This window comes from Pan troglodytes, chromosome 4 (assembly GCF_028858775.2).
Source record: "Pan troglodytes isolate AG18354 chromosome 4, NHGRI_mPanTro3-v2.0_pri, whole genome shotgun sequence".
NCBI lineage: Eukaryota > Metazoa > Chordata > Mammalia > Primates > Hominidae > Pan > Pan troglodytes.
Genome location: NC_072402.2, coordinates 80,979,811 through 80,996,062, shown reverse-complemented (window position 1 = coordinate 80,996,062; position 16,252 = coordinate 80,979,811). Strand labels below are relative to the sequence as shown.

At 45.8% G+C, this 16,252-nt stretch overlaps 1 protein-coding gene across 8 annotated transcripts in view; it reads left to right on the top strand.

The window, feature by feature from the left end:
- The window catches only part of PDZD2 (PDZ domain containing 2), a 472,210-nt gene that overhangs the window by 143,115 nt on the left and 312,843 nt on the right, over positions 1–16,252 (top strand). The window contains exon 2 of one of the 8 annotated variants that reach the window (XM_054685113.2): positions 5,051–5,132. The exons of the other annotated variants lie outside the window; for them this stretch is intronic. The gene's annotated coding sequence lies outside the window, so the exon portion shown is untranslated. The remainder of the gene's footprint in view (positions 1–5,050; positions 5,133–16,252) is intronic. 8 annotated transcript variants of the gene reach the window in all.

The following is a 16,252-nucleotide window of genomic DNA, read 5'->3' as shown; positions in this document are numbered from 1 at the left end:
CAAGTACAGGTATCTGCTCGCTGCCACCACCCCCAGTTCTTGGGAATCAGAATCTCTAAGGATTGGATCTGGATCTAGCCTATCTTTAAGAAGCCCAGATGATTCTGGGGTTCAGGCTGGCTTGGAAAGACCACTTTAGATTTTTTTTTTTTTTTTTTTTTTTTTTGAGAAAGAGTGTTGCGCTATCGCCCAGGCTGGAGTGAAGTGGCACGATCTCGGCTTACCACAATCTCTGCCTCCCAGGTTCAAGCAACTCTCCTGCCTCAGCCTCCCGAGTAGCTGTGATTACAGGTGCCCGCCACCACACCCGGGTAATTTTTGTATTTTTAGTAGAGGCGGGGTTTCACCATGTTGGCCAGGCTGCTTTTGAACTCCTGACCTCAAGTGATCAGCCTGCCTCAGCCCCACAAAGTGCTGGGATTACAGGCGTGAGCCACTGTGCCTGGCCACCACTTTAAATTTTAAGTTCCCAAAGGTGAGGACTTTTATTTAAAGTTGGTTTGAACTTTATTTTAGATGAAGTTGGTTTAAACTTTATTTTAGATAAAGTTGGTTTAAACTTGATTTATTGCACTCAATAAATATTTGCTGGATGAATGAATGATTCCTGCCTGAGGAGTCATTCCTCACTGGCTTAACCAGTGTTTATCTTGTGGAACTTGGGAACACCAGAAGCATGCACGCGTCTTTCTTTCCATTTTTTTTTTCTGGTCTTGAGACTCGTGGGAAAGGACTTGGGTGGAAGGTGTCATGGAGAGAGCCTTGGAGAACACGGGAGGGAAGGATGAGGACAGGACTGGGCAGGAGAGCACCTGAGCTTGCCAGGCAGGGGGCTAGAGCATGCGCATCGGGGAAGGAGGCCAAGTTTTTAATCACCTCCTCAGGCGAGAAGACTTGAGATTTCAAGTTGAGAACAAGTCTTCGGTTATTTTCACATAGTTTCTTTAGTGTCTCACTTGGCACAGTCTGCGTGCTCAGCATCACAAAGAGATTGATACTGAACTTGGAGTCGTCCAACCAGGGTGCTTAAAGTATGTTGGAAATGCTTCAGTGGAACCTGGTGGGTGGCAGGTAATGGCCATTTTGCTAATCTTGGTAATTCCCCAGATCGGCAGCGTGCGTGAGAGTGTCTATTTCCTATAGCACCTCCCTCTGAGGCCTCAGCAATGGAAACACTAGACTCCTGTCCTAAATGTACCCAACCGTCTACATTTCCCCTGTGGAGATGTGCCCTTGTGCCTATGTTGTCTCTAATACAAAGAAGTTTTATTTTTTTCCCGCTTCCAATTTCCTGGAGAAAGGCTTTGCTTAATGGATGAGAACCTGCCTTCCAATCTGCAGGGAGTTTTTGCCGAGTGACGTCATGGACACATAGTGCTCTGACTGTCACTGAGTCTCCGGTCCCCTCTCAATCTGTTCCCTCATCTGTGGCACTGGGATGCTGCCACAGGGCCTCAGGACTCTGGAAAATGCAGGAGCTGTCTGGAAATTCAGAGCATAAGGCTCCTCAGTAGGGCTCCAGGTCAAGAGTGGAAAAAAGAACATGAAATCCCGGCTTTGCTTGTGACTTTAGTTCTGTCCCTCCCGTCCTCACCTCCTGCAGGCATTCACAGACACCATTCTGAGCACATCAAAACTGCCTGTGAGTGCCCCAGATGGCCACTTTGCTAGCTCCTGTAGTTACACTAAATCCAGAGGTGTCCTCGGGACCTGGGGCAATAGTGAGATCCCTTCTTCACAGCGCCGAACTTAGACATAAGGAAGTCAAGTTTTTATTTTGAGAATTAAACTAGTAAATACAACATACAGGGTTGGATAGCCAGTCTCCAAGTTTCCAAGGTAAGACATTGTCCTTGAATGCATGTAGAAAACAAACATCAAATCACAGTGATCTTGTGGAGGATGGACTGAAATGGGATTGTGCTTGTAATTCAGAGAACAGAAATCGTTACTTATTGATGTCATAATGTGCACTTTGGAGAAAGTGGGTATGAATAGAAGGGGGGTGGTCAGTGCAAAACAGGGACAAAAACTCTAAGAGTAAGAAGTTAGTGATGCCTGAGGCTAGGCGTGGTGGCTCACGCCTGTAATCCCAGCACTTTGGGAGACCAAGGCAGGTGGATCACGAGGTCAGGAGTTCAAGACCAGCCTGGCCAATATGGTGAAACCCTGTCTCTACTAAAAATACAAAAATTAGCCAGGCGTGGTGGCACATGCCTGTAATCCCAGCTACTGGGGAGGCTGAGGCAGAAGAATCGCTTGAACCCGGGAGGTGGAGGTTGCAGTGAGCCGAGATCGCACCACTGCACTCCAGCTTGGGCGACACAGCGAGATGCCGTCTCAAAAAAAAAAAAGGTAGTCATGACTTTTCTAATGTTTTCTAGTAGTGGGGAGTCTTGGCTAAGTAGACTATTTCCTTTGCAAAGCCTCAACTACAGTGTGGGAGAGGGAGTGCCTGAAGCAACCTGAGCTAGAGCCCTTCCTGTACTCACCTGGGTCTCCTTAGTCCAAGTTTGCCTTTGCAGCATCCTGCCTTCAGGGTAAGCATGCATTGATTATGTGGATGCAAACATCCTGCCCACTTAGTAATTGTCTTTCCAATTGAAAATGAATGAATGAGCTTTCTTGCTGGTAACTGTATGTTTACACATGAGAAATAGATGCCCTTGCAATGTGCTGACAGAATTCATGTTTCCGAGCCTTAGAACCTGAAGACATGGATGGTAGGAAGTTCACCAAGATCAGGGTCACCTTGTGGCACCTCCCTGGCAGTGACCTTTCCCAGCCCATATATATATATGTCATATATATATTTCCCATATATATGTCATATATATTATATATATATACATACATATATAAATATATTGAGACAGGGTCTCACTCTGTCACCCAGGCTGGAGTGCGGTGGTATGAGCATAGCTCACTGCAGCCTTAAACTACTGGGCTCAAGAGATCCTCCCATGTCAGCCTCCCGGGTAGCCGGAACCACAGGTGTGCAGCACCAGACCCAGCTAATTTTTCAGTCTTTTGTAGACACAGGGTCTCGCCATGTTGTCCCGGCTGCTCTTGAATTCCTGGGCTCAAGTGATCCTCCTGCCTCAGGCTCCCAAAGTGCTAGGATTACAGGCATGAGCTACTGCACCCTGCCCAGCCCTGTCTTTTAACTGTGCACATGCCCCTACCACAGCAGGATCTAGAGTGACGGTGGATCCAACCTCATCATTTCCCCAGACCTCGCCCCAAGGTTCGGTGGTTTTCGGCCTAGTTCCTCTCCATTTATGCTATCTCACGTCTTCTTACAGTCGCTCCACATCACTTCTCTCCCACCCTATTAAGGGCCATGATGGCACATGAATAGCAAAGGGGTCATGGAGGGACTCGGGGTTAGTATATTCACCTACCTCCTCCGAAATCTTTCCTTCTGAATTCTGAGTTCCTGACTGAAAGAGGTCAGCTGAGGATTCTTGTTCCTCTCACTCCCATGGACTTTGACTTTCCTTCTCATTGTCTGAGGCCTTTCCCACAGCAAGGCCTGGGAAATGGGGGAGCTTCTCAGTTGACACAAGGTTGAACCTTTGTGCTCCGTGATCTTTTGGTTTCCTCTGAGAATTCATTCTCTGCATCAGGCACTCCAGCCCTAGCTCCTGCAAGCAAGCAGGCGAGCAGTCCAGGGAAGGGAGAGGGTGGACATCAGTCTCCGCACAGTTTAGGCTCTTGCCAAATTAAAGAGGCTGTGGGGCCTCAGTGGAAACCCCAGATTTCCTATTGTACCCCACCCCCCAGGCAAGTTCTTCCCCACTTCTTGAAACCTTGGTTCTATTGCTGTTCCAAAGAGCTTTCATTCAGTAGGATATATTTCTTCTTGTATTCTGGAAAAGCTGGGATAGGGTTATAAGCACATAAATATAAAACCACCCCTGGGGCTCCCCTCCTCCTTTGTCTTGGCAGATACTCAAAGTCTGATAAAGCAATTTGGCCTATCTCCTCTGCAGTTCAAAACTTCCATGGTTGTGTATATGCTTCCTAATGAGGCCAGCTACTTCATCCCTGCCTCACTAACTTAGCTCCAAGATTTGGGGGGGTGTAGGGGGAATGCCGGAGCTGGAAAGAAACTTAGTAAAACCACCTCATTTGGCAGGTAAGGAAACTGAGGCTCAAAGATTTTACATGACTTGCCTGGGGCCTTACAGCTAGCTAGTGGCAGAGTGTATTACTGGCTCTTATAAATATTTGAATCATTGTTAATTAATGATGAGATCAGATCCTGAGTAGTTACATGCTAAGAATTTAAATACGGTAAATAGATTATGTACTCAAAAGTCTAAACACCAGAAGCATCTAACAGCACACTTGGTATGAAAGGATTTGTAAAATATCTATCCTGTTTTAAAAAAAAAAATCACTCTGGTGTAATTAAAGAATATGTGATAATGCTATATGTGGATGATGTGATCTACTGGGTTGTGAATGAGTGGGTTGGTAGTATCATGGCTGCCCGATCCATACCACATGGACAGGATGATCAGAAGGTAATGGGCAGTCACAGTGACCTCATGGCTCTCTTGCTGCTAACACAGAAGCCCTGACTGTTCTCAGTCAATTACCTATTCAGTAGATAGCAACTGTTTCAAAGCATTGAACTGCCATTGTACAAATATGCACATTGCCTTGTAAATGCCTTCTTTCCTCAATTAGTATGCTCTTTTAGAATTGAGATATCTAAACTCTAGAAATATTATTAACCCAGAACTGGCCAAATCCTGACATCCTGAGTAAACAGTCTTAAACCGCAGAGCTCACAGTTGAAGCCACAGCAAATATATTTTAGAAGTAGGTAGGGAACAGAAATAACTTCTAATATTCATTAGGGTTTTTTGGCCTTCAATATTCATGAGTCTACCTGCAATTTCTACTCATTCCCATTTTTATATGGACAGATAGTCCATAGGACATATAATATCTTCAGGTAATAGAGTCTCAAAATAGCTGCCAGGTTATCCTTTTCCATTTCATTCATTTTTTTTTTTCTTTTTCCTATTCTTCAAAGGTCATCAAACCCAGAAATTGAAGGATCTTGGGCCTGCCTTGATGTTCATTTCTCTCATGTATAAAATTGAAGGCTGGAGGAGGTAATCCCTGAGGTTCCTTCTAGGTTCTTACCTTCTATAATTTATTAATATATGGAAACACCTCTCTCATCCCCTAAAACCTCAGCATTGACCTTGGAAAGCCTCACTTCTCAGAATCCATCCTATGCTCCCAAGTGCACCTTCCATGGGTCTTTACGCATTTTATTGTTGCTGTTTATTTTATGGTCTCTTTCTCCAGTGGACCGCAGCCTCCACAGGCTGTTCATCTTTTCTTTTCTAGCCTAGCACAGTGCCTGGCAGAAACAACCCTTGTTGCATAAAAGGCTAGGTCAAATTCTCTGCCTCATACGCACAGCCCTTCATCTAGTGTAGAGTCAGCCATATAGGCAGATACAAATTAGCTCTCCCAGGCCGGGCGCTGTGGTTCATGCCTATAATCCCAGCACTTTGGGAGGCCAAGGTGGGTGGATCACCTGAGGTTAGGAGTTCCAGACCAGCCCAGCCAACATGGTGAAACCCTCTCTCTACTAAAAATACAAAAATTAGCTGGGCATGATAGTGGGTGCCTGTAATCCCAGCTACTCAGGAGGCTGAGGCAGGAGAATTGATTGAACCCAGGAGGCGGAGGTTGCAGTGAGCTGATATCGTGCCATTGTACTCCAGCCTGGGCAACAAGAGTACAACTTCACCTCAAAAATAAAAAAGGCCGGGCGCGGTGGCTCACGCCTGTAATCCCAGCACTTTGGGAGGCCAAGGCGGGCGGATCACGAGGTTAGGAGATCAAGACCATCCTGGCTAACATGGTGAAACCCCGTCTCTACTAAAAATACAAAAAATTAGCCGGGCGTGGTGGCGGGCGCCTGTAGTCCCAGCTGCTCGGGGAGGCTGAGGCAGGAGAATGGCGTGAACCTGGGAGGTGGAGAGTGCAGTGAGCCGAGATCGTGCCACTGCACTCCGGCCTGGGTGACAAAGTGAGACTCTGTCTCAAAATAAATAAATTAAATAAATAAATAAATAAATAATAAAATAAATAAAATAAAATTAGCTCCCCCAAAACCTAAGCTGACTTAAGGGAGTCTCAGTAGTTTGTATTTGCACTGTTTCTCAATCAGTTGTATGTTTGTGTGAGACACCTGGGACTGCACAATTATGCTAATGTATCACTGGTTAAGTTTATGTGTGCTTTCAGCTTTTTAAGGGGCAGACACATGCTCTGTATTTTTTGGCAACCCTCAAATCGAGGCAGGAACTCAGTAATAACTGCTAACTGGAAAAGTAGCAGGACTGAAGTTGAAGGACTCAGGATTATGTTCAGGGCCTTGAATCTGAGGGTGAAAAGTGAATGAAAGCAATATATTCAGTAAGGATTTTATTCAGCTATAACAGAATATCTAATTAACAGGGCTTAGACAAGATAGGTGCCTGTTTTTCTCTCATGTAATAAGAAGTCTGGAGGTAGAATGTCTGGGGCTGGTATAGCTGCTCAAGGTCACAAGATGGTTGCTAAAGCTCCAGCCATCACATATGCATTCTAAGCAAGAAAAAGGAAAAAGAGACCCTATATGAAAGGAGCCTCCCTGGATGCCTCTCCCAAAAACTTCATGAGCCAGGACTGTATCTTATGTCCACTCCTCTCTGAAGGTACATTAAGAAATGGCTTTTTGGCTGGGCACTTGCTCCTCGAACACAGGTGGGTTTCTGTTAGTAAGGAAAAAGCGAGCAGGATACTCTGTAGGGAACTAGAATTCTCTGCCACAGTCCCCTTCTTTGGTTACTGAGACATACCCTTCTTTCCATTCAAGGCGTAGGCCAAGGGAGGTGGCACCCAAGCCTCATCCAGGTAGCATTTCCAGACTAGAGCCCCAGACCTCTGGGTGTTATGTGGTCTTCTCCATCAGCGCTAGATAGGGCTCCTTGTGAGCAATCCCAAAATACAATACTGGAAAAGGTATAAAATAAGTACAATAAAAACTTCCGGGCTGGGCGTGGTGGCTCATGCCTATAACGCCAGCACTTTGGGAGGCCGAGGCATCCGAGTCAGGAGTTTGAGACCAGCCTGGCCAACGTGGTGAAACCCCGTCTCTACTAAAAATACAAAACTAGCCGGGTGTGGTGGCGGGCGCCTGTAATCCCAGCTGCTTGGGAGGCTGAGGCAAGAAAATCACTTGAACCTGGAAGGTGGAGGTTGCAGTGAGCTGAGATTGCACCACAGCATTCCAGCGTGGGCAACAAGAGCGAAACTCCTTCTCCAAACAACAAAAAAAATTCCATTTATAAAAGAAGAGATGGAAAATATCGTGGTCACTGTCCATAGCTATGACCAAATCCTTCTGGCCAAGAAGAGCAAGGGTCCTCACTCTGGCCACCCCTTGCTCTGGTGGAAGGAACTCCTTGTTTATGGCCTTCCATGGCCCTTGCCTCTTACTGGGAGGTCTGTTTGTTTGTTTGTTTGTTTGAGATGGAGTCTCGCTCTGTCACCAGGCTGGAGTGCAGTAGTGCAATCTCGGCTCACTGCAACCTCCACCTCCTGAGTCTCCTGCCTCAGCCTCCCGAGTAGCTAGGACTACAGGCACCCGCCACCATGCCTGGCTAATTTTTGTATTTTTAGTAGAGACAGGGTTTCACCACATTGGCCAGGATGGTCTCAGTCTCTTGACCTCAGGCGATCCTCCCACCTCGGCCTCCCAAAGTGCTGGGATTACAGGCGTGAGCCACCGCTCCTGGCCCCGGGAGGTCATTCTTCATTCCCTGTCCACCATGGCCACTTTTGTGATGGGCACAGGAAAGACACCTTTTCTGGGGGCTGAACATTTTTTGAAGCCTTACTTGTTGATGTCAGTTGCAGGTGAGAAAGAGGGAGAGGAAGAGTTGCAAGGTTGCTGTAGAGATTTAAGCATCCCAGGCTGTTGTGGACCAGGGTTGGAGTTTTTTTTAAGGTATCTAGTCTGTGTGTTTCTGGTCAATTCCTTATGATTTGAATCCTTTACTTTTTAACTTAGAATCCGCACTTATCTCTCTAATTTTTTTTTTTTTTTTTTTTTTTTGAGACAGAGTCTCACTCTTTCGCCCAGGCCGGACTGCAGTGGCACGATCTCGGCTCACTGCAAGCTCCGCCTCCTGGGTTCATGCCATTCTCCTGCCTCAGCCTCCTGAATAGCTGGGATTATAGGCGCCCACCACCGCACCCAGCTAATTTTTTGTATTTTTAGTAGAGACGGGGTTTCACCGTGTTAGCCAAGATGGTCTTGATCTCCTGACCTCGTGATCTGCCCGCGTCGGCCTCCCAAAGTGCTGGGATTACAGGTATGAGCCACCGCGCCCAGCCTAAATTTTAACTTAATGTGTGCTACTTAATGTATGCTGCTGAGAACAGTTGAAACAGTGGTTTCTGCTGGGTAATCACATTTTTGCCAGCAGACTTACAAACTCCGGCTAGTAGGACACCACTTGTCTGCTTCTGATAAAGCTGATTTTTGTAACCCTGCAAGCGTCCATAATGTGGGCTTCCCAGGCAATTTAGATTGCAGACTCAATGTCAAGAGGGCCTTTCTAAGCAAAGTGATAGTTCTCTTTATCTCTGATTGCTTACTGAGTTGGGGAGCTGTAGGCTTTGCTGAGAGTGAAAAAGCACCTATTGGCGAGGCGCAGTGGCTCACGCCTGTAATCCCAGCACTTTGGGAGGCCGAGGCGGGCAGATCACCTGAGGTCAGGAGTTCGAGACCAGCCTGACCAACGTGGAGAAACTCCACCTCTACTAAAAATACAAAATTAGCCAAGTGTGGTGGCGCATGCCTGTAATCCCAGCTACTCGGGAGGCTAAGGCAGGAGAATTGCTTGAACCCAAGAGGTGGAGGCTATGGTGAGCCGCGATCGTGCCATTGCACTCCAGCCTGGGCAACAAGAGAGAAACTCCGTCTCAAAAAAAAAAAAAAAAAAAAAAAGTTAAAAAAGAAAAAGCACCTACCAATATTCTAAATTTTTCTTACCATTTTTCCTAGCTCCACAACCTCAGTCAAGATGTAAATGACTTTGCAACATCCAGCAGTAGGCAATTTGACCAGATACTTCACATTGAACAGCTAGGGTCAACACTTTCCAGTCCGCAAATTTCAAGTCCTTAACGTCTGCTTCCTGACCCCTCCTGCTCATCCAATTCCACATTATAGGTTCTGTTACTTTCAGTTCCCCCAACTTCCAGGCACTGAATTCTGTGTTTGGGGTGTAATTCAGATAATTGGTTGGATTGGTAAAAATCCACATAACAGCGACTTAACGACACAGGGGTTTATTTTTCCTCTAATTTCTGCTCTTCCCTAAAGGAATGTTGGTGTAACCCTACCCAACAATTTCCACTTTCATCCCATTGGCCAGAACTATGTTGTATAGCTATCCATACCTGCAAGAGAGACTGCATTTTAGTTTAATTCATTGCCACTCCCAACAAAATAAAGGAAGAGAGAATGAATATCAGGTAGAGAGCCACACGCTTCTGACACAAACTACATGTTTATCATATGAGGCCCATCCGTGGCTGAGGAGCAGGGACCACCAGACTGGGTGCTGGCCTGGTTAAGTCAGGTATAGTTCAGGGGGGCAAGGTCATCAGAAGCAGGCAGGCAGCAGGCTGATGTACAAGGAGCAAGGCCACGTCCAATGAGTCTGAGTTCTAGTTCTGGCTCTGTTACTTATGAACTGTGAGACCTTGGGTATATTAGTTCGCCACTTTGATTCTATTATTATGGTTTGTTTTGTTTTGTTTTGTTTTTTTAGACAGAGTCTCACTCTGTGGCCCAGGCTGGAGTGCAGTGGCACAGTCTCAGCTCACTGCAACCTCTGCCTCCGGAGTTCAAGCAATTCTCATGCCCCAGCCTCCCGAAGAAGCTGGGATTACAGGTGCATGCCACCATGCCCAGCTAATTTTGTATTTTAGTGGAGACGGGGTTTCACTGTGTTGCCCAGGCTGATCTCGAGTTTCTGACCTCAGGTGATCCGCCCACCTCAGCTTCCCAAAGTGCTGGGATTACAGGCATGAGCCACTGCACCCAACCTTTGATTCCATTATTTATCTGGGCCTATAAAAGGGGGAATACTAACAGTGTCTCCCTGCAGCACCACTGTAGCAGTTAAATAAGGTAATCCATGGAAGGTGCTTATTTAATTTAATTTTATTATTATTATTATATTTGAGACAGACTCTCATTCTGTCTTGCCCAGGCTGGAGTGCAGTGGTGTGATCTCAGGTCACTGCAGCCTCCACCTCCCCGGTTCAAGCAATTCTCCTGCCTCAGCCTCCCTAGTGGCTGGGATTACAGGTGTGCGCCACCACAACCAGCTAATTTTGTATTTTTAGTAGAGATGGGGTTTCACCATGTTGGCCAGGCTGCTCTCGAACTCCTGACCTCAGGTGATCAGCCCACCTTGGCCTCCCAAAGTGCTGGGATTACAGGCATGAGCCACTGGGGCCCGGCCAAAGGTGCTTATTTAGAACAGTGTCTCACACACAGTTATGCTCAGAAAACATTAGCCAATGTTGATAAAATAGGGCCAGACATCCTTGTTTTATAAGGTGGTTGTGAGGATTGTGGGGTGGGGGGTGGGGGAACAGAAGAAGAAAACAAGGAAGCTCCTAGCAGAGTGGGGGCACTTCCCCCTCATTTCTTCTGTAGCTACATCTTTCCTCTTTCATCCTCAGGCAGCCAGGCAAGTCTTTACCCCAGGGCCTTTGCACCTGCAGTTCCCTCTGCTCAGAACAACCTTCCCACAGATATTCTTGTGGCTCAGTGTCTCACTTCATTCAGGACTTGTTATTGAGCAAAAGAGGCTGACTGCCCCATGCACTAGAAAAGCTTTATAATGGCTGGATGCAGTGGCTCATACCTGTAATCCCAGCACTTTGGGAGGCTGAGGCGGGCGAATCACTTGAGATCAGGAGTTTGAGACCAGCCTGGCCAACATGACAAAACCCCATCTCTACTAAAAATACAAAAAATTAGCTGGGCATGGTGGCCTGCGCCTGTAAGCGCAGCTACTTGGGAGACTGAGGCTGAGAATCGCTTGAAACCGGGAGGTGGAGGTTGCAGTGAGCCCAGATCGCGCCATTGCACTCCAGCATGGGCAACAGAGTGAAACTGTCTCAAAAAATTTTTTAAAAGCTTTATATTGAAAGTTGAAGGAAACGGGAGGTCTGGAAAGTCCCTTGGGCATGCACAGTTGTCTCTTCGTGCTAACTCACGGGTCATGTGTGCAAATTTGGGCAGAGTTAGCATGAAATGTGGTGGAAATTCAGGCTGTGATTTCAGCGTGCTCATTCTTTGCAAACTCCAGGTGGCCATATTAGTTTGAAGCAATTTCAGCCAGTTCTTACAGCTCATGTGCAGGGAGTTTTAGTTTTCAGCAAGTTACTTCTTTTAAAAAAAATCTGTCATCCTACCAACACAAAAATTTCTGTTATTGGTTTCTTTAATTCTTTGGGGCACAATTTCAATCTCTCAAATGTCACCTTCTCGCTATCCTCTGACATTACCATAGTTACCATCACAGTACTGTCACCATCTGACGTCATAGTATTTCACATTTGTTTAATAATTCACCATCTTCAGAACACAGGCTTCAAGAAGCTTTCTGGGACATTGTTTTGTTCAGGACCCAGCACGTGATAGACACTCAATCAACATTTGTTGAAAGAATTAATAGTAGATATTTAATCATAGTTGGTTTCTTTCTTTCTTTTTTTTTTTTTTTTTTTTTTGAGATGGAGGAGTCTCGCTCTGTCGCCCAGGCTGGAGTGCAGTGGTGCGATCTCGGCTCACTGCAAGCTCCGCCTCCCAGGTTCACACCATTCTCCTGCCTCAGCCTCCCGAGTAGCTGGGACTACGGGCGCCCACCACCACACCCGGCTAATTTTTTGTATTTTGTTTAGTAGAGATCAGGGGTTTCACCATGTTGGACAGGCTGCTCTCAAACTCCTGACCTCAGGTGATCTGCCTGCCTGGGCCTCCCAAAGTTCTGGGATTATAGTCGTGAACCACCACGCCCGGCCCATAGTTGGTTTCTTTTAAAAATTTTTTTTTTTTTTTAATTTTTGTGGGTACATAGCAGTTGTTTACAAAGTTAGTTTCCTTTTAAAATGATAGCATTTTCTAAAAGTGAGAAGAGCATAGGAAGATTAGGTGAAGGTCGAAGAACTTGGAATTTAGCAGAGGTCAGAGTAGGAGAACGTCTAGAATCCAGGACATCTGGAAGGGAGAGCTAGTACATGACAGCCCGGTGTGAATCTGATTTTAAGGCAAGGTCTAGATAAACCAGAGGATCCTTTTATACCCCCAGCCACGTTAAGGATCTAGGCTCTGAATTTCGGGTGACCCTAGGCCTATAGAAGATGATTAGCTTCAGTTAGTTCATTGGTTCTCAACCCTTTTATTGTCCTCACATCCCTGCCTGGAGAAAAATTAAATTTAACTTCTCTGTAACATGAGAAAATAAATACTAAGGAATAAGATTTTGTTGGGTAGGATCGAGCTTTGGTAGGAGGAGGAGGGGTCTGCTAACCATTAGAGCATCTAAGACTTTTTTTGCCTCCCTCAACTAATTTTCACCCCCTTGTGAGTAATGTCACCTACTGAGAATGCATGGCTTAGCTGAGACAGGATCCAAGAAAGTTGGTAGATTTTAACACCATATCAGTAAATTATCTCAGTAACAGAAGTATTTATTTTGAATGCTAAGGCTATCAGCTTCAAGCGATTCAAAATTAATTTAAATTATCACAGCTATTTGCTTGAGATGGGAATCTAATTGGAGAATTATTTATGATACACAAAAATGGACTGGGCTGTTGCAGTGAACCTCCATGTCCAAAAATTGTGCTCACTGTTGAGATGGATTGACCTTCAAGATGGGAAGCTTGTAGGCCTTTGCACAGACTAGCCATCCAGGGAGGTCAGTATTTCTAACTGCAGATTTCTGTTCTGTATCTTCCCTGAGTCAATGTTTTGCGCACTGGAGTGTTTTATTGGATCTTGTGGAACAACCACACTTTTCATAGTATTGCAACATCTCTGTCTTTTCTTACGCCCTGAATCATCTCAAATCATCGCGAGTGGATATTGATGCTTCTACTTCCCTTATTTATAGAAAAATCCCAGGAAAATGAGTTGATAGAATAAAGGACTGGAAGGATTACTGGAAAGCCCTCAATTATAGGTATGGGATTGAAAGGCTGTGTAGCCCATGGACACCTAAGAATAAGACTAAGTGTCTTTGAGGGTGTCCGTGTATTTCCAACAATTTTTCCTCTTCTGAAAACTGCTTCCCTGTCCATCCCTCCGACCCTCTTCTAGGGCCTGAGGGTGGGCTCTCAGTGGCCCTGTTGCTATCCTGTGGCCCCACCCTCTTGGCCAACAGTGATTGGACATCAGATCCGAGCTGAGCCAATCAGCTTCACTCACTTGCAAAGTAGTAATTAACAACTCGAGTTGCAAAGAGTGGAAAACAACTCAAGGTAAAGTTTATTTTCATTTAAAGTTTTGTTTAGGTTCATTTTGCTTTACCTTTTTTCTTTCATTTTAAAGTCGTCAAAATCTTACAATGTAATTTATTGTAAGGATCGATGCTGTCTTTCTGGTTAGGGCGCGGGCAGCAATGCAGCCCCGTCCGGGATGGCGGAAAGTGAGGACGAGAAAGCTGTGGGGAACCCAGGGGCGCTCTCTCCCCGTCCTGCGCTTCTGCCCGCCACCGATCAACTTCTCTATTTCTTAGCAGGATGACTTTCTTTGCTACTCAATCCACACAGGAGATAGAATCGTTCAAAAGTTCGTTAGTTCAAAAGCTATGACTCCTGCCACAGGGTAGAAACTAGGACTCTTTCAGAGTCGCAGTACTGAGGTCTCGGGGAAGAACCCTGATTGTCCCAGCTTGGGTGAGATGTCAAGCTCTGGACCATCCCCACGAGACGGGAGGGGAGCGGGGGAGGTGTTATCGTAGACCTATTACACACTAATTTCCATTTATTTATGTACCTCCCCACTAGACTATGAATTCCTACAGGGCAAGGAATTTGCCTTATTGCTGGTATATAACCAGTGCCAAGTTCAAGGACTTGATAAATGTTCGATAAATACTTGCTGAATGAATCAAATGAGTGCAAATTGACACCAGGAAAACATTTCCTACTACTCTTCAGTTTGGTTTTCCTCAATCAGACTTATTTAAAGAGCATCTTGACCAAGATATTTACGGGGTTTTTTTTGTTTTGTTTTGTTTTGTTTTGAGACGGAGTCTGGCTCTGTCGCCCAGGCTGGAGTGCAGTGGCGAGATCTCGGCTCACTGCAAGCTCCGCTTCCCGGGTTCACGCCATTCTCCTGCCTCAGCCTCCCGAGTAGCTGGCACCACAGGCGCCCGCCACCACACCCGGCTAATTTTTTTTTTTTTTTTTTTTTTTTTTTTTTAGTAGTGACGGGGTTTCACTGTGTTAGCCAGGATGGTCTTGATCTCCTGACCTTGTGATCCGCCCGCCTCGGCCTCCCAAAGTGCTGGGATTACAGGCCTGAGCCACTGCGCCCAGCCTGATATTTACTGTTTTTATATGTATGGAGCCATCTCAACTGTGACTAACATCCTGAATCACAGGCTGTTAAAATTGTAATGTAAAGGATCTTTTAAAATGTCTTATAAATTATTAGGAGTCTACGATGTGGTAGGTGCTGTGCTGGAGTAGTGAATATATTGATGAATAAGACAGTGACCAGCCTGGCCAACATAGTGAAACCCTGTCTGGGATTACAGGCGCCTGGGATTACGGGTGCCTGCCACCACACCGAGCTAATTTTTGTATTTTTAGTAGAGATGGGGTTTCATCATGTTGGCCAGACTGGTCTCGAACTCCTGACCTTGCGATCCTCCCGCCTCACCCTCCCAAAGTGCTGGGATTACAGGTGTGAGCCACCGCGCCCAGCCTTGCATTTCTTTTTAACAACCATATGATTATATAGATGATATTTGCTAAGCTTTTGATTTATTTGGAACCAATTAATAGCTGGCACTCAAGTTCTTTGGAAACGCAAAGCACGCTATATTGGAAATTTCTTTTTGGTTACTGAGTAATAAGGTCATTTATTATTGACATGGCTTCTGACACCTCTCCCATGCATTATTATTCCTTGTTAAATCACTTCCTGAGAAGGCTGGAGAATGTTTTCCACGTTGGATGGCACGGTTTATATTGACTTTCTCTGGGAGAAAGTGAAGTTCAGAGAAGAGCGTGAAAGGGATCACTTTTCTATGTTTATGGAGAATGGAGGTGAAATTTTTCTTTGGTGGAGAAGGCGAGTTGGCAGTAGAATTGAATTAACCTTTCACTGGGGACTTAATATGTACCAGGCACCGTGCAGAATTCAGAGGGAGTGTGAGGCTTTAGCTCTGGTGGGAGCCGCTGGCCCTGCTGTCTGCTGACTGGTGTCACCACTGTATATAATGTGTTTAAAAGCAAGGCAAAGAAGGCACCTGTCTTCTCGCCCAGGCATTTGGAGGAACATTCCTCTGGAGGGGATGGCTTTTAGGTTGGCCTGAAAATAAGTCAGTTTTAACCATTTACCAAAGGAAATGTAGAGATGATACTAAAACCTGGGCTGCAAAGAGCCAGACTTCCCTCTGAATCTACAGGATGGCGAAGTTTAGGAATGGTGTTGCCCTGGGACGGAGGCGGGATCTCTCCATGGTGTTGATCGGATCTTTCTTCTCTGGGTAGTGTTGTCAGAACAGATTTCTGGAATGGAGAGCCTTCCTGTGTGTACAGCTGGGCTGACCAAGGCAAATCAACATAGATTTTCTTTTTCTAGGAGTGTAAGATTTTAAATATATGCAGATCCTTCCACAGCCTTCCACGGGGTCTTGTCACACAGCCTTCTGGTTGGGTGTGAGTTTGATAGTATGTTGGTGAGGGTTGTCTTGGCACAAGTCATCTGGTTTCTCTGCTGATCCAGGAAACTTCCTGGAGAAGGCCAGTGTTCCAGAGGCGTCTGTCTGAGAGAAGGGAGTGTCCATACAGCATGGAGGTAGCCACACGGGGGAATGGGGAAGCATTAGGTTCTGGGTTTGTGCTTGGTGCCTGAAAAGTACACATGGTCCTTCTGTAACACAGGAGGCTATGTTTTCTAGGTGAG